The 20,836-nt window shown below is 46.9% G+C and overlaps 1 long non-coding RNA gene across 1 annotated transcript in view; it reads left to right on the top strand.

The window, feature by feature from the left end:
• The window catches only part of LOC142413028 (uncharacterized), a 69,824-nt gene extending 50,206 nt beyond the window's left edge, over nucleotides 1-19,618 (top strand). Inside the window, exon 4 of the long non-coding RNA XR_012776668.1 lies at nucleotides 19,564-19,618. This is a non-coding gene — a long non-coding RNA (uncharacterized LOC142413028). The remainder of the gene's footprint in view (nucleotides 1-19,563) is intronic.
• The last annotated feature ends 1,218 nt before the right edge of the window (nucleotides 19,619-20,836 follow it).

Genomic DNA, 20,836 nt, shown 5'->3' with positions numbered 1-20,836 from the left:
TGCTGGCTACGTAACGCCTGGGACTATCACAGCAAGACCCCTGGGGCTTGGAGAAAGTCAACACCACACATGCCTTTGTGCCCCAGCTTATTGTACTGGGAAAGAGCCTTGAAAGTCTACGTTTCTGAAACCAAACCTTTATACGTGTGGATATTGTCCAAACATTGCTCTGGATCTTACACTGGAAGGTGAACTGAGAGCACGTTTTGGCTCAGGTGCTGTAATGTGTTTTTATTGCTGTGCTTTGAAATACATCTTTTCCTTTCTCCCCGGAGCACTCAGCCTTTCTGGCAGCTTGAACTCTGTCTCCCGTAGTGTTTGGGCCATGGAAATACTGTGTTTTTTTCTGGTTTTTGCATTGCTTTGCTGAACGCCTTTGAGGACCACCCTGCCTGGGATCTCGCTAGCGATGCTCACATGAGTGACACTCAAGCAAGTGGTTTCAGGCTGGGTTTTCAGCCCACCGCAGACCTGCCCTCCTTGCTCGATGCCGCTGATGACTGGCCGGAGTGGAATAGGTTCATTTCCCCTGCTCAGCACCTGGCAGGGGGAAATTTGCTTTTTCTTAGGTTCGTGTTTCTACCAAGCATAACCTAATGAGCCTGATCCTGCTTGCTCTCCCCCCGTGAAGGGCTGATAGACGCACGTGGGTGAGAGCACACCGTCCCGTTCGGCAGAGCTGTGTCACGAGGAGCTGATAAATCCATTATCCCCCGTAGCGCTGGCTGCGACAGGAACATGCTGCTGTGGCTCCGGGCTGGCGTGTGACGGCTCGAGATTGTGGCAGCACAACACATCTACAGAATTTTTTTTTTTTTTTGTAAGCCACAGATCGTAAATGGAGTGGCTTTATTTTTAAGCTCTGCTACTACAGAAGTAGCCAGATGGTTTATGCATGATAGTGGGTCACCAAAATGTCTCTAGAAATGCTTATGTGTCATGTCTGTGTGAGACAGGTCATCTGCAAAGATGCAGATGTGATTCTCCATTTAGAACATACGGCAGCAGCCTGATTTATATGAAACACGCAGCAAAGGTTGCAGTACGTGAAAAAGCAGCTCTCCCTTTTTTGTGCAGCTAGCCTTGATTTCACTGAAAATAATCCATTCAAATCAGACAGCAAAGGTGTACAGTTCTCATGTCGTTACACTACAGGCATTTATTCCCCCTCACACTGTGAGGTTTCCTACGCGGAGCAGTAGGTAGCTCTGGAAGGCTGTTCGTCTTTCCCTGTCACTGTCTGGTTTGGTTTTATTTAGATCTGGCACATTTTTAAATGCAACTCGGGCATACCACTGCACTGAGGCTGTTGTTTCATTAACATACATCCTCCTGAAGCCACATCCAGCTCCCTGCCCTTCCCGGGGGGCCGAGATGCCCTGTACCGCACCGTCCCTCCCTGGCTGCCCTCCCGGGGTCCGGGCGTCAGAGACCGTGCTGCTGCCGCTGAGATTGATGCTGTGCCCCTCGTCTAAGAATAGTCTTACTGTCTTGAACGCTTGCCAGTTTCTGATAGCTCGGCAAGCAGAGGGAAGAAACACAGCCATTATGTAATGGCTTCTCCTGGCCAAGAAAAAAATCCCATTTATTGATCTCCTGTCTGAAAACCTCAGTAACTCCGTGTAATTGATGACCAGCTGTTAAGAAAAGCTGTTTGGAGGAAGAACATTTATAATTAAAGAACAGACACTTCAAATTCAACTCTCCCTCCATTTTCTCATTGCATTTCTCTGTGCTGTCTCGGGGAACAACCATCCTGCCTGGGCCTTTAAGCTTCTCGTTTCAAACCAATATATGTCTTTCCCAGAGAGCAACGTTGCGTTCTCCAATTTCACTCCCTGCGCTATGGAGGGGAACTATTCATGGAGCTGTGTGAGAGAAAAAGATTAAGGAAATATCAAGACTAACAGATGGGAAGCAGGCAGTGGATGACGTGTAGGCAGGGCTGATGTTACAGCAAGTCTTATCTTGTTAGCAGAAATATGTTGCAATAAGCAGAGTTCTGGGAGAGAGGTTGGTTTTGAGCATGGAATAGGAGATGTCCTTTCTATCTGATGAGGGGCCTGCCTGTGTCTAAAAATGTCATATTATTAGATGCTCTGGTACCCCTGAACATTTAGATCTTAATCCCCTTTTCCAGATCTGCCCACCTCCGGGCTTTGGAGGTGAAATTGTTTCTGGGTTTCCCTGCTGAAAGCGTGACTGTCCCCGTTTGTTTGAGGGAAACCCGAAATATAGGTCACTCAGCTTGACCGTACAGTATAGCTCTCCCAGACCAGTGGCTATCCACAAGTTAAGACATAGCTTGCCTCTCCTCCCCCCTCACAGACACTCTGAGTAAGGACTACACTGGAAAGAGATAATTTAGCATGAGAATTATATTATGCATTTAAATGTAAATTGCCAGGGAATTGACGATTGCTTTGTTTGAATTGTAATGATTCCAGTATGCATGGGTTTTTTCCTAGAGTACATTTTAAGTGGTATTTATGTCCTTTTACGTCCATCTCAAACACCAATGTGCACGTGTCCTTAAGCTGAATCTGTAAAACCTTGAGCTGTCACATTCCCATTAGGAAACCCATTTCTTTGACCTCTCCATCAATTGTAGACTGGCACTTTTTTTCCCCCTCCCCATCTTTGTTTTTTGGAAGATCTCTTGTTTTAATTCAAGGAGAGGAAAATCTCAGGTCCAAAAAGAAAATACAGCTTGGGTCCTCTCCTGTTCCCTGAGCACCAGTGGCAGTGGTCCTGCTCCCTGCCTCTCCCTCTCGCCGCCTGCAAATCACATCCCCGCCTCGGCATCCGGGGAGAGCTTTTGCAGAGGCCTGCCAGCGTGAACGGCGCTGCTCGGAGCCGAGCACGTGGGGAATTAACTCTGTGCTCTGCGGCAGCAGCCGAGCACAGCTGAGGGTACCGAGCTCATCCTCCAGACTTGGCAGCCCCTCCACCCTGGTGCTGACCATCGGTTCAGGATTCGCGTGCTGGGGCTGAGCAGCTAACGTGCAGGCGATCCGATTTCTTTGCTTGTGCAGGGGGCGCCTGGAAATGAGACTGAGCAGACTGTATTTTTTTCCCATGGTAGGGAGGGGGAGAGGGAGAAAAACAGATGTACACAGATTTGTTCACAGCAAAGACCTGGTTTCGTCCCTGGATGCTCCTATCCTGGTAGCGGGGTGCCGAGCACCAGCCCTCGGCATGAATGAAAGAGAGTGAAAGGGTGGCCGGTCACTCAAGTCCATTCTCAGGCTTGGCCCAGAAAAGGACTTTTTTTACCATCTAAAGAGCTAGTAAAGTGAGGGAAGCCAGGGGTTAATCACCTCTACCCTCCCCATCAAGTTTAACAGACACCGGTTGGAAAAGCCTGGGTTTCAGCTCTGTTTGCAAGGTGGAGAGCAGTAAATACCATCATTTGCAGAGTCTTTCTGAGGTGCAGCCAACTTTCAGGAATGCCATATCTCCGTCCAAACAAAACCTGCATGTTTCTCATTGGCCTGGCCTTGTTTCTTGAGACTGTTTCACTGATTGATATAGGAGATAAACAAAAATTGAAATAACACATGCCTGGAAATATAAACAAAACACTCGCACCAGAGAGAGAAGATTGCAAAATCAGCAGCTCGCGGGGCTTGTATGCAGCCATCCAGTCCCTGAAGCCAAGCCGTTAAGAAAACAAATAAATAAACAAATAGAAATAAAACCGACTGCGATAAGCCCCTGACCTTCATTGTGTAGACCTCTGTGAAAGCCAGAATCAAGCTTTTCCCTCCCAGCCCCCACGCTAATTCCTTTGGCCTCGGTGGCATAAAATGCTCAGGAGCCTCATCTGGTCCCTCCATCTCCTGCCTACCCACGCCAGCAGCCAGGAGGTCAAATCTGTCATTGCTCCTCTGCGGAGAAGACCCACAGGTTCAGCCCCCGAGTCCTGGGCTCTTCTCCGTTCCTACCTAACCTCCAGCGCAGATGTCTGGAGCAGCAGTCGCTCACCTCCTGACCTGGATAGAGCAGCTGGTGACGATCGCGTATTGCTGATGATGAGTTTTCCCTCGCTAGCACATATAACCTTCATCGACAGGGAATGGCTGTTGGGGAGTTGGAGAGGCTGGACGTAGTTTGCTGAGCCGCAAAGGTGTAACTGTATTGGGTTTCATGCAGTTGTTTTGTAATTTATCACATTCAAAAAAATCTCTCCTAGTGATGCTTAATGTTTATGTAGGACTTCACATTGTTAGGTTAAAAGGCATCTGTTCAACCAAGATAAAAAGAGAGGCAGGATGCTTCTGCGTTAGAGGTGTATTAAATCCCCATCCCCAGACAAGCCACTATGGCTGCGGGGGTCACAGGACACCCCGAGGTGCTTCTGCCCAGGCTCCGCGCTCTCCACCACTTGGTGGGTGCATCCTCCGGGTGCATCCCCTGGGTGCATCCCCAGTGCATCCCCAGTGCATCCCCAGTGCACCCCTGGTCCCTTCCTGGGCGCATCCCCTGGGTGCACAGCTGGGTTCGTCTGCACGGCCACGTGAGAGCACAGGTTGCACCCCAGCACAGAGCTGGGACGCTGCCTCCCAGCAACTCAGAAACCTCCCGAGACCCCAAGAGGTTGCACCTCCCATTTCTGGGAGCATTTCCGTGGGAGGTACAGACACAAGAGGCAAAGGAGCCCCGGAGCTGTGCCCCACGAGGAAGAGGGTGCGGGGTCAGGCCCGTGCACCGTTTCTCTGCGGCACATTGAAACTCACCCTCGGGCTCTCACTCGCAGACCTGGCAGCGTGTTTCCCGAGCGGCAGCTCCTGCTGTGGCCAGGTGGGAATTCTCCCCGGGGTGTGTTGTTAGTCACTTTAAATATTTCAGATCTTCAAGTTATCTTTTTCAAGCCTCAGACAAAAACATGACAGCTATCCCACAAATCAGCCACCAAAAGGAAAAAAAAGAAAAGTCACATTTAATTACTCCTGAAGGGGAACTTATAAATGAGGAACACTTATTAGTGCAATATATTTTTTTTTTGGTAGCTTTGAACTGATCTCTAATAGCGCCAGCGAAGTCCCGGCATAACCTTGGAGTGTGTTTCATTATCATTCAGATAGAAACTGCTGTCTTATGACTGCAGTTTTAAAATACAGTACATTTTTATAATTTATAAGTAGGCAATCAAGTGGACATAACACATGAAATTCTATCCAGTCCTGGCACCAAACCCTGCCCTTTGCTTGCCCATGCTGTTCAGTGAATATTAAGGCCTGGGTGCAGCCGAGGGCTGAATTTGAACCCCAAGGTGATCCTGCAGTCCTTTTCTCTGACAATAGCAACGTAAACATTAGGCGTTTATGAATTCAGTAATTTTAATTTTAAAGTCACTGAAGCACTGGGGCAGCCTCTCTTCCTTCCTCTCTTTTCTCATCACGAAGGCGGCAGGGCACGGGCAGCAAGTGGCTCCTGCCTGGAGAAAACGTGACCCATGAGCTGGTCCTCACGATGGCTGGGAGCTTCAAATGCCGCCATGTGTTGTCAGCACTGACCCAGGGGTACCAATGTCTTCGGCTGCTTTCCTCCCCTCAGGCAGCTCCCTGAATCTGCAAAGCCATTCCCTTAGCTAATTAACAGATGGCAAAGACAAAACTAATCAATCATTTCCTGGTGGGGTTGCTGGTAACTCTGCCCCAGCCTCACTGCCCCATCGTTCCCAGGTGGGCACCTGAGCACCGTGCTTCATCCCAGGCTTCATTTCAGACTTAGGACAGAGGAGGACGAGCGTTTAGCCTGGAAACCTCGCAGTCTGTAGGAAGTTCAATGTTTTCTTGCCTACGTTAGAAAGCTGTTGAAAAATGCAGTATTTTCAAGAGAGAGCAGTAAAAGAAATAGGAACGTCAGGTTGAGGTTGGAAGCTAACAAATATTGGGGAGGACAGATGTCTCCTTTTTGCTGATGAAAGAATTAATATATTTCCATTGCTAATTAATGTATGGGCAGGGAAAATCACAAAGATGGGAAAATCCTTCTTGGTTTTAGCTCTACTGGGTACTCAGGAAATAATGAAGTAATGCTACAAAACATGACATGTCTCACATAGGTGTGCTGCTCTATTGACTTTGAGCTAGGTTTGTCACCAGGAGCTGGGGGCACGTGGACATCTCCAGGAGTCTCTCATGGCTCCCCAATGCCCAGAGTCAGCCTGGGCTTGTCTCCGTTGGCTGCCGGAGGTGGTTATCCAGGAACAGTCGGCATCTGAGGTGCTGGGAGCACCCCGTGCCGGTGAGTGTGGGAGCTCAGTGCCAGGGCCAGGCGCTGGGGCCACCATGGTGCTACGAAAACAACCTGCAGCACCTGGGGCATCATTGTCAACTCACTCCCAAATCTGCTGGGAATCCCCCGACTGGAGCCACGCACTGTAAATGAAGAGCAGCCAGCACAGAGATGCTGACGTTCCCTGCTATTGCAGAAATGAGTGCGCTGGTGATCTGCTGTGAGGCATTCAGATACTGAGCTCGTGACAATCTGCAAATACACTGAGTTTTGCTTTAGACACTTTTTTCCTCCTATTGTAGGATGTACCTGACACAAAAATGACTGTGTTGCTGGGTATCTTACAATTTTTAATGTATTTATTCTTATAGCACATCAGGGAGATAAGACCCTTGCCCATGACCTGCAGAGGGAACCGAGTCACAGAGAGACAGCATCTGATCTCTAGAGACGACTGGGGGGAGAAGATGCAATTTCTTATAAGCTGGACGTTGGCGCTCTCAAAAAAGCCCCATAAGGCTCCTAAAAAGTCCTTGTGAGCATCCCACAGGGTGCATCTGCGCTGGTGGGCCCTTGTGCCTCTACTGTGGAGCCTAAGCGGGGTGGAAACACGACTCACCGGGTGGGACACCTCCCCTCCGCCGCACCCCTGGCACTCTCCCCTGCCTCCCTCCCCTTCCATCGCCAAACATTTCCATGAGCCGCCGTCGGCGCTGCAAGTGGATTAGGTTACCCAGAGCCAAAAGAGAGCTGCTTTGTGGCAGAAAAATGCCTCCATTTGTTAGTTTAACCTCAGAAGTTTTCCCCTGGCAGAGGCTCAAATATGTGCCACGGGACTGATAGTTTCACTGCTCTCTTCAGGGCCTTGCAGGTTTCCCAGGTGTCTAAGCCCAGCCTTGTTGCTTTCCTCAGGTTTCCCCTCTGTATTTCCCAACATCTCTCCCTGCTTTTTGAAGACCACCATCTTCTGAAAGGCATGTCTAGCCCCGGCAGCCCAGCAAGCGCTACTCTGGACACGGCAGCTGAAGGAGATGCCAAAGCTGTGAGCAGCGACCAGCCTGGCCCTCCCGGGCCATAAATGAGAATAAAAGAGAATAAAAGCCAGGTGGCTTTACCAGGGATTGACGTCCTATTTTTTTGAGCTGCTCTCTGCACGGTAATTTTGTTTCTAGGTTTCTCCTGCCTTCCTCACAGCCCTGCCAAAAGCCTTTGGGGGCAGCGGGCACTGCCATGTGCCGAGGCTGGCCAGAGCAAATGCGGTCTGAGACGCTCTCCTTCCCTAACCGAAGGGGATTTAGTGAAGCTTGAGAGTATCTGCCAAAGCCACATTTAGCACAGGGAGCTGATTGCAACACTCGCATTACTCACTGCGGGTTTATAAATAAAACCAGCCCAGGCACGGTCTCTCCTGACACTGAATGAAGGGATGCAAGGGGAGGCCCCAGTATGCTGTCCCACTAAATTGTTTGAAGCTTTTATCTCCAACAAACCTCCCTTAACACACAGGTGAGGGTGTCCAGCACGCCACGGCGGGTGCGTATAGCTGCAGGAGGGGAGCTTTGACGTGTCCTTTCCTTAGCAAACTGTCCAGGGTGATCTCTGCCTTCCCTGGCTGCCCAGAGCCAGGAAGTCCTTGCTTGTCTTCTGCCATCTCTTGACTGCACTGAAATCAAAGCTGTGTGTTTGCTCCTGAAGTTTGGTCCTGGACCGAGTTCAGGAGACACGGCCGAGATTCACTGTCCCACAGCACATCTGTGTCTGCCACGGGCATGCCTCTTGGGGCAGAACCCTTTGGCTGTCCTGGCGCATACCGCAGAAGACAACACTCAGAAAATGCTTCCTTAGACACCTACTGAGCAGAAAGTAATACTAATCAAGGGAAGCTCTTTCTCCTTAGTAACGAGCTGACGCTATGACATTGAAGCGTCCGATGCGGCAGTGATCATATAGCAGCGAAGGTCTGGGCCCCCAAGCAGAAGCAGGGCCCGTGCCCTCAAAAACATACAGCTATTTTCCCCTGCAAAAGTCATGATTTGTCAGCAGCTGCTCGCAGGCTCACCTCCAGAGTATCTCAAGGTTTGGGCTTTTTCTCCTTAAATTTAAAGGTGATTCTGGGTTCTGGATTTTTATTGATTGCAGCCACCAATTTCCAGTGAAGCTGCAGCTACAGTTGCAGTAAATTGAAGCTAACTGAAAGCAGGGTTTCTTTCTGAGTTATCTTTTACAAATGTCCCCAAAGCAGTCGATGCAGCCCGAGGGGTCACGGGCTGTGAGCTGCTCTGGGTGAGAGCGGTACGTGGTCCCTGCTGGGATCGTGTCCTTCCCAGCCACCACGGCCAGAAGGACCACAGGCACTCCTGGTGCATCATCCAACCCAAAGTGTCTAAAGCACTGGGGGATAAATGCGAACATTTGGGGAAAAAGAAGAGGAAACGTCATGCAACCAAGAAAACTTCTTGCTCCAATACATGTACATCTTCTTAATGCCTAATGGAGAAAGACACCTAATAGTTTCCAGAGCTCAGTAGCTGGATAAAAAGAGAGCGCAGAGGTGGTGGAGTGACAATATCTGTTAATGAAAAAACAGGATATACGGCTTGGGCTGTTGGGCACTTGGCCCAGCGTTCGGCCAGAGCAAATCGGCTGAGCTGCGCTGGAATCAGCACCAGCAATATTCAATTCTCTTCCTTGTCAAATGCCGTAAATTAAAAACAGAATAAAAAGCTTTTAAGGGATGTGCTCACTGACAGTTTAATATAAGTGGCTGTGGGATCATTTTCTACAGATAGGTTTATATCGGGGAAGAAATTACAACTCGCTTCATAGCAGGTATTTTACTGTTATTGCAGAGTTTCCTGATGCGCTTATTCACAAGGAGCAACTTTCCACACAAGCATCATGTGGAAGTCAGTGGGACAGCGGGTCACTGTGGCCATCGGCTGCGTGATGGGTGCCCAACCCCTGCACCCGTGCCAGGCTGAGATGGGGCAAACGCAGCTGAAGGGTCAGCAGGGCTTCTCTTAGCTCCAGTGGTGGAACCGGCCTCTCTGCTCAGGGACGCAGCTCGGAAAGCCAGGTGACATCCCCAGCCACCAGCCATGCCTTCGTTTGCATCCTCCGAGCCTCCTGTCCTGCTCTGCTGACACAGAGCCACAGCGTTGCCCTCATCCAGACGTGTCGTTCTACATAAATCCACCGCCCACCTTACATTTTGATGAAAAGAAGAAAGTCCCCAGAAAAGGCAATTTGAATGAACAGAAGCTATGTATGAAATTTAGCTTCTAAAGTTTAAATGATCAGTTCCGGCATTCAGACATGAAAATTTAACTCTTTTTTGCAGTATTTTAAATTAGTTGATTTAAAAATTTCCGTTTTTTAATTCCGTCAAAAGGTTAATCTGCAAATGGAATGAAACAGACATTAATCAACTGAATATTAACTTACAGAGCTTTTGGGGTTTTTTGGGGAAAAAGAAAAACAACTTCATGACAACCTAAAATATTTTTTCTTCAATTTTTCAATTCTAACATTATGCAAAAATCACATGGGTCAAGTTTCTGAATAATAATATTGCATCTTCTTGGCTGTTGATACCCAAGTCATCAGCACAAACCACTTATGATCTGTGAGGCCATGGTGAAGTAATTTGTGGTTGCGCTGTGGAACCTATTCCTTTCCTTGCGCTTCCATTCAAAATGTGGGTTCCATTCAAAAAGAGGACTTCCACCACTTTGCCCACTTTCCCGCTGCTTTTTTCTCATTGTAGTTAGCTCCATGGCTGAGTATGGAGAGCCCTCTGGACCAAAGTTTCAGGAATACTAAGGTAGTGCCAAATTTAATATTAATGTCCCTGGATTTGTAACAAAGGTGACGCCACTCATAATGTTGTGTATTATTACTATCTAAGAAATTCCATTAGTAGTATGGACTTGGCTCAGTGCTGATGAACGCCGGTGGAAACCCTTCCACTGAGTCCAGCAGGCTTTGTATCAAATCATATATGCATCTGAAGATGTACATCAGCTAAATACAATCTAGGATAGAAAAAGGTCAGCTTCTTTGGAAGGGAAAGGTTAAGAGAGTACATCCTTCCTTTTATGCCTTTGTGTGCATAATCTTTTAAAAGCCCATCATAAGTAATCTTCTTTACTGCGGAGTTGACCATTTCTTTTCTGCCTGGAAAACATTAAAAAAATTAGCATTAGGGAAGAATATTAAGGGATATTTGTTTCAAGCGAGATACCAGGATTAACAAGAGTTTGGGCTTGTTAATACACTGGGTTATCTTGCAGTAGGGAAGTGCTGTAAGTGCAAAATCAAAAAGATTTCAAATAAACGCACCAGAGGGGACTCCCTGTGTGAGGAAGAGTCGAACCAGCCACCTTCCTCGGCATCTCCAGTAACTACCTGTGTTACTGAAACTTCTGCTGCGTGGCCTTCTTTATCAGCTATGCTTCACCTCGATTTGCACTTGTAATGCTTTGACTGTCTTCTCTTTAAGAAGTACTAGCCCTTGTGATACTTTTTTTTGATAAAAAATTGTTCTGACTGGTTTGTTGGCATCATTGTAAATTGTGAAGCCCTTCCTTATACACCTACTGCAATCTGGAATTTATTTCCATTAGTTTAATGGAAATAGTGGTGCAAGTATGGAGTTACGAGGAGAGAAGTATGGAAAAAGCTGAGCAAGTGTCGCTGCTGCCAGGAATGCCACTGCATTCAGGCTGCGTGCTGGTGGCATTTGTGTTGCTGCCACGGTAGTCGTCGTGTTGTCAGCGAATCTGTTCCTCATGCCTGACTTGTGTCTGCCTTGCTGCAAGTTAACTTCATGCCTTTTTGTCCTGCGGTTTTGGTTACATTATCCTGTCCCTAGGTTTTTCTTTAGGCTAAGCCCATTTATTCCATCTTTCACTGTTCCTCCCCTGGAAGACACCTCTCACCCTTTGCTTACATGCAGGCTCATGTGCATACCCACCCAGAATGCTAACTGCTGATGCAATTATTATTCTTGCTTTCAGCAACACCTTAACTCTTCTGAATGGGATAATCGATATTCTCTGCTCGTGTGGGAATGGTCATAGCTGACTGTGCCGCTCTGTAATGTCAGATGAATAGTTAAACATCAGTGTGTTTTCATCTGGTGCAGGCCAAGGCTCCCAGCTGCCGGCAGCTCCCAGCTCCTCGCTCACGTATACGTGAATTTTTCACAAGCCTGTGCTGTACAATGACCATTCAAGGCAGAGATTCCTTTGTTTCTTCTGTGTATCCTTAAACTAATGCTATCCGTATTTGTTATGTATTAATCATTTTTACAGTCGTTTCTGCGTGGTTCCTTCTATAAATAAGAATCTCAAATCTCTCTCCTATCTTGTTTACCATAGCTAATTCTTTAAGTTGGGTGTCTCCACCAGAGCTGTAGCCTAAATGAACACAGATAAAATCATAACATAGGCTTGGTTGTAGTAAACCAGGATTTTCTTGGTTCTGCTGCAAATCAAACCTTTCAAATAATCTTTTTATCCAGTCTCCATAAATACTGTACAGTGGTGAGAAAAGACAGGTGCTAGTTTCAGACTTAAAGCTGTTGTGTTAGTGGCTGGCATTAAATATATCATCCCTGCTGTGTCTGCATCATCTATAAATGAAAGTCTCCTGAAGGAGAAGTCTCCGGGGAGGGTAAAGAGCTGTGAACCAGTGACTGCAGAGCGTGCCTCGAGATGCGAAGTTAGGAGGAGAAGCTGAAAATGTGATATGTCTTTTTCAGTTTGACCTCAGCCTCTAATAGTGTTTGGCAAGTCAGCCTGGCAGATAAATTGGTTCATATTAGAAAATGGGGTTGATTTATTATGAAATTGATTGCAGCCCTGTCCTGTGCTGAAGGCATTAGCGATAACGGCATCGGGTGCCTCAGCTCTTAACGAATGGGCTTCCCCCAGGCTCTCTGCTGCTGCCGGGCTTTTACCCACAGCCAACAGCATCCGAACCACACGCCTCTGCTGCTGCTCACGGATGCAAAGTCCTTCCCAGGCAGGGGTGTTTCAGGGAATGCGGGTTGGGCTTTCTGGACGGGCTGGGATCTCGGGAGCCTGCAACTGTCTCCTGTTCCATCATGTTCGGGCAGGGCGGGCTGAGTTGCCCTGGAGGAAGCTGGCATTTCCCAGAACATACAGACCTGCAGGAGCAGGGCCAGTGCGACCTTTGCCGCCAGCACCTCGAAATATCAAAGCACTGTACGTGTTTTTCTTACAACTGTTTTCTGAAAATGGAAAGGGTTACTGGAAATATGGAAACGTATCCACCAAATATCTTTCTTTTCCTTTTCTTTGGTAATATTGAGAAGTCTTTTAACCACAAAGAAAAGTGATCATCAAATGTAACAAGGGAGTTCCCCTACTTTTTGCAAACAAAGCCATATTTGCCCACGATGGCCACAATCTGCAGTGCAGTTGCCTCAAATCCCTTGACACGGCGGGGAATAGCCTTTCCATCTGGGGCCGATTAAAACGCAAATGAACAAACCAAACATAATGGCCACTTAGAGCCTGTAAACTATTTGGGGTCTATTTAATTTGGGAAACTCTAATCGACTGTTTACAATATGGATACAGATGTAATCAATACAAAAAAGAGTATACCCAGTGTCAAAAGTCAGTCTCTTATCCTAGCAAAAGGTAGGTCACATCCGGCAGCAGCTGCCAAGAAGCCAAGAGGTGGTAGTGTGTGTCTTATTGAAGCAAAATGTCCATGCGGCCAAGAGCCACAGTCATCTACTACACCACCCCAAATCCTCTCAAGCCAGTACCATGCCTGTCCTCCTAGGGTCTAGGTCTAGGGCTCACTAAGGCTGCCGAGCTCTGGGTGTGTTCACCAAGACATGTTCCTCTCCAGTATGGATGTGCTTGAGCTGAAGGCCCTATAGCATCCATACCCTGCTCATTTAAGAAGCAGTCCTGGGAAGCATTCACCACAGACGGTTCAAGTGCAGCTTTCCCATCACACCACCTCCAGCGGCAACCAAGCAGATAATATACAGATATGAGCGAGACAGCTGGGAGCCCCATATATTTTCCAGATTAATTTTTATAGGGTAGCACATTGGCCTGAGAAACAGTTCTGAATATTGTGAATAATTGTCTAACATGTCCCTTTTTCAGGCTTGTGCTTTTATCATTAACACCTCCGATTAGCAAAAACTCAGAGTCTGAGATGTTCCTTTGATTTAAAAGGTTATAAATTTTGGATGCAATGTCAGAGTGAGTTTTACAACGCAGCTGAGCTGTGGACTAATTAAAAGACTACCCCGGTACTCCTCTCACCCAATACATCTCAGATTTGTGACAGCCTTCAAGAAAAGCCATGAATTATGCCACGTGTACCATATGCAATCTATTGATCTCTCCATGTGTACATATGCTCTGTGTGTGCGTGTATGCATGCTACAGCCCATGTTCATGATGGCTTCTTCACAACTGTGAGCACAGATGAAAGTTGCTCATACCACAGAATTTATAGCAGTGCAATTAATGGTTGCAGTCATCTTGCTTCCTTGCCATCACAAGGTTACTACTGCTGTTTAACTCCAGAAGTCCTAGAAGTCAGAGCCGGACATTACATTTCAGAGGAAAAGGGTTCACATCCTTGCGTTGCTCTCATGCACAGAGGTGAGATTCATCTATCACTGAGCTGTTGCTTAGGTCCTGATCAAGGTACCCTGACCCATGCCTTGTAGACCTTGTTGATTCTGTATAATTTAAAGTGAAAATGGGAAAAATGCTCATGTTTCACTGGACGCCATGCCTTGAGTGGTCCCATATCCTTTTGGCTTGGGAGTCAATGTTTTGTGGTCAGAAACAGCGTTCTCCTGACACAGAAAATCAGGATGTCTCTAAGTTGACTTGTGCTTCCCAGGGCGGTGTGAAATGGCTGTCTGCTTGCCAGTGTCTCTTCCTAAGGCAGTGTCTGTAAAGGATAAGCTTCTCTCAACCATTAGCAAAGCAAATATATAAAGAGCAAAAGGGCAACATATGTTTGAGAAACAAGATCTGGGGTGACCAGGAGAAAGTGGGAAATTATATCAACCAGCTTTAGCTAGTGAAAGCCAAAGGTGAAATCTCTGAAGTTTCATGGACCAGTCTTTCATTTTTCTCAGTCATTCTCGTTTTGGCTGTTGACGTCAGTGGATTTGGCAGTAGATCAAAAGCGAAACAGAGGGACAGTTTCCTCCCTACACATGCAGAATTAGAGATTCATACCAAGATAGATGAGCTAGATTTAGATGAGAGGGAATTTCTGGTTGAGAGTGATCATGTAAAAAGCATTATACAGTATTAAGCTTGTGTGAGCTCCCAGTGTAATAAAGGAGAATTGTATAAGCCTTGGCAGGAACATATCACTAGGACTTTGTTTTGATGAAAAAAAATGGAAACATACACTTAGCTTTCCTACTAGTTGTAATTATCTGGCTGTATTGATCGTGGTGTTAAGGTTATCCGATGGGTAGGGTGTGAGCAAGGATCAGGTTCAGTCCGTGAATTAAAGCTGCCGAGCGTCAGCTTGAATTTACACGCATACAGTTTGAAAATTGTCCTACTGCAACTGCAGAGCTCCCTGGGATTAACACAGATAGGCAGCATATGGAGCCTGTGCAGCGGGAACGGAGGCACCCGGCACTTGGCATTGCTGCTCTGTATTATGCAAATATCTGGGTTATGAAAGAAGGAAACAAGGGCAGAATAAATTGAGGTGTCTGGTCTCTTCTGTAGGCACACGTAAAACCCTTGGTGGCATTAATGAAATTCACAGACTTGTGGAAAGGAGGACAGGCTCCTCAGCTCTGGTTTTAGTCCTATAAGCATGCAACACCTTGAAGGCAAGAGATGGTGATTACTGCAGTTCGCATGTGAGGCTTTGCACAGCAGGGGCATCTACGCAGCCTGCACAGTAAAATACGCCGTTCCATGTTCTGCAATACCACAACCAGAGCCAAAGTACGAGAACCAGCAGTTTCAGTGAACAGGGCTCTCATTAACATACCATTTTCCTCTCTGGAGGCAAGCCTGTCCCTTCTGCTGCTGAGCTCCTAGATAGGGAGCAGGCAGGAAGAGAAGCAGGAGATGATGCCCCTCATGGTTATGTTGTGTATCCCATAGTACGCTGCTGTGCTGCCTCTACAAAATACAGAGAGGACCCAACCCGTGCCCGTCAGGCAGCTCACCCCTCGCCCCCAGGCACTCGCCGGTAGAGCTGGGCTGCCCCTCAGCCGAAGGCTTTTCTGTAGGGTTTCCAGTGAGGGCCTGGTGGTGCGACGTTTCTGGGAAGCCCCAGCCTTGAGCAAGCTGGGTTGCTGCAGCTTGGTCCCCACCAGCCCCAGTGCTTGCTCTCCTCTCTCAACCTTGGGGCCACTGACCTCCAACTGATTGCCACCCTTCTCTTCCTCCCTCCGGCTGGCTCAAAAGGCAAGGGAGGAGGAAGGGGAAGGGTACCTGAGGCACAAAATGTCTTACTAAGGCTATGCCCTGTTTACTGTCCAGGAGGTGGCTGCATATCAGTGGAGAACGATGTTCCAGCAGCGATACCTATTATAGCATTTCATACCTATCTGCTCTGCAGGGAAGATGTGGAAGTCAATTAGCTGTGACCTGCCGAAAGGTCCTCGGAAAAGGCGTTCAGTTCACTAGGAGCAGCGACAGAGCAGACCTGAAATCCCACCCCACTCCACTGCTGTTATTTGACTTTCACCACGACTGCTGTGCAGTTGCCTGTCCATTCACAAGCATTTGTTGTGGGCTTATTTGAGTATATCTTGGCATTTGAGAGGTGTCAATCTGCTAAAACTTAAGTGGCAATAGCTAATCACAGTTAGTTTTATCCTCTGCAGAACATAACATGAAAGCATATGGCTCAATAGCATAACTTACTTTCTCTGGGCTAACAGCATGGTCAGTGCTGCAAAAAAAAAAACAGCAGAGGACACGGTGTCTGGTCCTTGCTGTGAGCTCCGGGGATTCTGTACTCAGAGATGCATCAAATAAAGAAAAAAAAACCCCACCCTCACATCATTATTCATTCCAAAAAAATGGCAACACCAGGTTTTCTTCTCACCTCTGATATCTTGAGAAAACACTGCTTTCAAAAGTGAATTATTTTTGCTGGGTCCTTGAAATTCAGTGCCACTCATTTTGGATTTGAAATCTCTCTGTAAAGGTTTAGAGATGGAAATTTCAATCCCTAGACCCTAAAGCATGTGCAGAGTGGGTGTTATATTGTATTCATTCAGAAAGCAGCCATACCCATCTGTCCATCAAAATCAGAGGGCTCCGTTGTCCTGTGTGTATATTCAGTTACGCTAAGCAAGAGCTGTAAACAGTATTTGCAAGATTCCAACAACCTTCCACAGCGAATTCTTTACGGCACAAATCTTTTCTATCATAATTTATATTTCATACCTATTTTCGCAAATCTTCAAAGTCAGAAGACCAAATCTTTCCTTCAGCAATACTACTATGAAAGCTACTGACTCATAGGAATAACCAGAGTGTAGGATTTGGCTTAACTTCTTGGCTTGATGCCGATATAACATTTCATAGATCTTTTTTAGGTGTTTCCTATTGTCATGGCAACTCCGATCAAAAACCTTTCCATGAATAGCCTTGTCGATTGCAATACAAGCTGCTGGCTGACTACAGCCTGCAGTGCTGCTCCAGTGTGATTTCACAAGCTTCTCTTGCTTGACCTTTCATCTCCTATCTTTCCCCAGATCCCTTATTGCTCAAGCTAGAAATATATCTTTTGTTTTGCAAGAAAGCTTTAAAAATCTTTGTAAGTGATAACCACAGCCAGATCTTGCAGCTGACTTCAAGGAGAGAGTTGCCTTAGGAGAGCTTACGCGCTATAATAAGCGCCTCTCCTGCACAACAGAGCACGGACCACGATAAATCCCTACGAGCGCTGGCTTTAACACAGCCTTGAACTCTGCACCTCCCTAAAACCACCCTATAGCACAGAGGAATAAGCTGAGCTGTAGGGAGGGCTGGGTTTGGTAAAGGGGATCCCCTTTGTGAGCAACAAAACCCACGGCCAGATTCCCCCGCGGTGCCGTGGCGGCTACGGGAGATACCGCACGTGTCACCGAAGTCTAATGCCACCTCGCTCGCTCAGCTCCGAGGCAGCAGGGTGGAGAATCCGGAGAATTGGTCAAGGCTGCTACATTTGGCTTTTCGTATCTGATTTTTTCTAAGAAGATGTTTGAACAGACACATGGGAAATTGCACCGCTATGGAAATCAATAACAGTTTTGCCCTTGGCCTTCTACAGGGCCAGGATTTCACCAGCTGTCTCTAAGGTATCATGCTTACCAAGAGCTGAAATAGCTTAGTGGAAATAATGTACGTTTTGCATATACATCTTATCTGAAGTCGGTATCGTTATCCCCAGACAGGGAAAATAAGGCAGGGAGAGGTGAAATCTCATGCCCTAAGGTCAGCCCATCACTAACCCGGGGAAAAGGAGAGAGGTCTCTGGAGTTTCCCCTCCCACGTGGGAGCTAGTGCTACAATTCACTATTTTAAGCACTTGCAAAAAAAAGGTAGGAAGGAAAGAGGAATGGAAATTACAGGGATAAAAATCCTTCGTTATATATACATATATATTATATATACGCTATATATATATATACAGTTTTGTCTTGTCTTGTATCTTCAACCCTGCTTTAAATAAAAACTCACAGACTTGTCGTTTTCCATCAGGCAAAATTATTATTCGGCTTTAGAAAGAACATCTTGCCAAGTGTTGCAGTTCAAAAATAAGGAAAACAGCTCTGCCAAAATGCAGCAAATGTGATTACACAAAGCCAAGAAGACCATAATTAGATCATTACCATGGAAACAACCTAATTACATGTGTAATGCAGCAAGGTCTGAGCTGCGTAACCGAATGTGTTTTGCTATTGTCTAGCAGGGCCGTAGCACTGCCGTTTGCCTTGTGTTATTAAGCCACCTTGATCATTTTGGATCGGGTTTTCTTGGAATAAGTCCCCCTCCCCATTATGGAAAGAATTAAACTGTGCATGAAATGACTTGAGCGAGACTGCCTGAGGCTCGGCACCGTACGCAGCCAGACAGGATCCTGCCTGCGCGACCAACAGGGCTAGGCAGCCACGACTTTACAGCCCTCTTGCACCAAGGTCTGGAGCTCCCCAGATAACAGCCTGCAGTCCCTTAGCCACGTCCAGGAGTTGACATTTGATCATAAGTGCAACCCTGGAAAAGAAAGCTGAGCTTGCCAGAGACTTGCTAAAGGTTGTCGCCTTCCTCTGCCTTGTATTAATTTCTCCATTGATGCAGTAATTCACCACCAGGACGGTGCTCAATGGGGTGGCATGTAATGGCCAGGCAAAGGTGCCCCGGGGTCCCTGTGTACTGATCCGCATGTTGCTTTCTTGAATAGCTGGACTGTATTGTGGAAAGGGGCGCGAAGCAGAGCTGCATTATGATACTGTCTCACTGGTGGAAACCAAATCACTTCTGAAGGACAGCGTCATGGTTCTTATTTTCGGGCAGAGAAGATGAGGCAAGGTGAAAGGACGTGCTTGTCAGCTTGGAGGACCAAGGCAGAATTGTGAATAAACTACATATGATCCAAAATAATTTCAGGGAGTAAAAGCCAGAATCGTACATACATGGTTGCATGCCTTGCAGCATAAAATTAGACGCACAGGGAGAGAAAGGAGAGTCATTGATGAACCTCTGCTATTATGTCCCTAGGCCTACAGCCTATCATGTGGTTGTAGTAAATATGACCCACAGGGTATATACACAAAATGATGGTAAGCACTGTCACCCCCTTTGATGCACATTGGATTTCTGTGCCCGTTCTGTGGTCAGACTGGATATACCTCACTCAGCGGGAAGGGAACAGGATGGCTCATTAGCTAAGGGGTAGAGTAATAAGGCAAAAGCCAACAGGACTGTCTGGCAAACCTACTGCTTCTGCTAATTAATGAGGAGAGATGGTTGCTGGGCCAACTGCAGATGTTGCTGCAAATTATGCCATTGCTATCCCTGCCAGCGAGCTCTCGCTGCTGCTAGCACATCTCCAGGTGTTCTTGCCACAACAATAGTCCCTGCTGTTCGTTTTGTCTCCTTCCAGGGAAAATGAAATGCTTCCTTTTGGTGGGGAGAAATGCTGATACTGAAGAGGTTTGCAAGCCCAGACTCCACTCCTTTAATTTCTTCTCCTCTTGTTGTATTGGTCCCATTTTCCTTCTTTGATTTGTCCTCAAATTATCTTCATTTTCCATTCAAATTGCTTTCCAAACCACAGAATAAGGCCAGAGGGAAGCGCCTCGAGTGATGCCGATTTCCCTGCTTGGTTTCCCAGCCATGAACACTAAGAGGATATCTCGAGGAAGCTGCCGAAACCTCTTCCCGTCCCGGCTCTCTCCCTCTCCCCCGATGGGGCCATCGGTCCTGCCAACACTGGCGGCAACGCAGATCTGGCCGGTGCGGGACTGCTCGCTCCTCTCTGGCTCTGAACAGGCTGTTTTTCTCTCGCACATCTATTGTACAAACTCATGTAAGTTCACTGGGTGAAACCTGATGTTCAACTTTTGCGCAAAGTCAGCAGAATGACAGAAGAAAAAGCCCAACCCCCGCCACGTTCTCTAGTTTTGCTCCATATGCAAAACCTGTCTGTACGGTTCTGCTGAGCGCCGATGCCCTACTTTTATCCCTCACATAGCTCAGCTAAAAATACACCAAGATTTCAAGCAAGGTCCCTGCTGTGAACCGTCTGAGCAAGCAGGCATTGCTGCAGCCCCAATCCCAGCACGGTGCAGCCTGGCCGTGCCTGCACTGTGCCATGCTCCGGGCGCAATTTATACCTACCCTTGGCACTAAATAGGGTGAGAAAAAGGCAGCAATCTTGAGAAAATCAATACCCCTTCTTCCCATCAGCTCAGACAAAATGTCCTGACATGGTGTTGCAAGAACAAAATTGAAGAAAGATATGAGATAACTGAAGAACTACTCGCTATTATTACTACTCTTAGTGTTATTTATAACACAGTAGTACTGAAGAAGCCCTGCTGGTATAGCGGGTGGCTTTAAGCAGTAACATCTGGGGCTCTGAAACAGTTATGGAAATAAAACCATGGCTGAAACTCCTAACGCTAGACGTTGTACATACTTGCTTTACATGGTTAAACAGAGAAGAAACTACCACGCTATTTTTGTCTAATTTGTGTGGTCCTGAAAAAGCATGATAAATAAAGGTTAGTGGAGCCCAATTTTAAAAGCAGGGGAAGCTAATAGAGATTATTTGTGCTGAAGATAGGGTCTATAAATTCATCTGCCCTGGAAAATGTGACTGAATTTTACCAGCTGGCTTCTCAAGTTACCCTAAACAATGTTTTTCGCAGCAGCATGTTTTTTTAGAGGGCTTCAGCTTGAAGCTCACGTTAGCTTTCTTCTGCTTAATTTTCCATTGCCTAAAAGGAAAATGGAAACTATTTGATGAGACCTATGGATTATTTGCAAATAAGGATGTACATATGTGGGTCTAATTTATATGAGTAATGGCCGTTACTGCTACTACA

This window comes from Mycteria americana, chromosome 7 (genome assembly GCF_035582795.1).
Source record: "Mycteria americana isolate JAX WOST 10 ecotype Jacksonville Zoo and Gardens chromosome 7, USCA_MyAme_1.0, whole genome shotgun sequence".
Classification (NCBI taxonomy): domain Eukaryota; kingdom Metazoa; phylum Chordata; class Aves; order Ciconiiformes; family Ciconiidae; genus Mycteria; species Mycteria americana.
The sequence above is the reverse complement of the archived record's forward strand: the minus strand, read 5'-3'. Positions and strand labels throughout refer to the sequence as shown.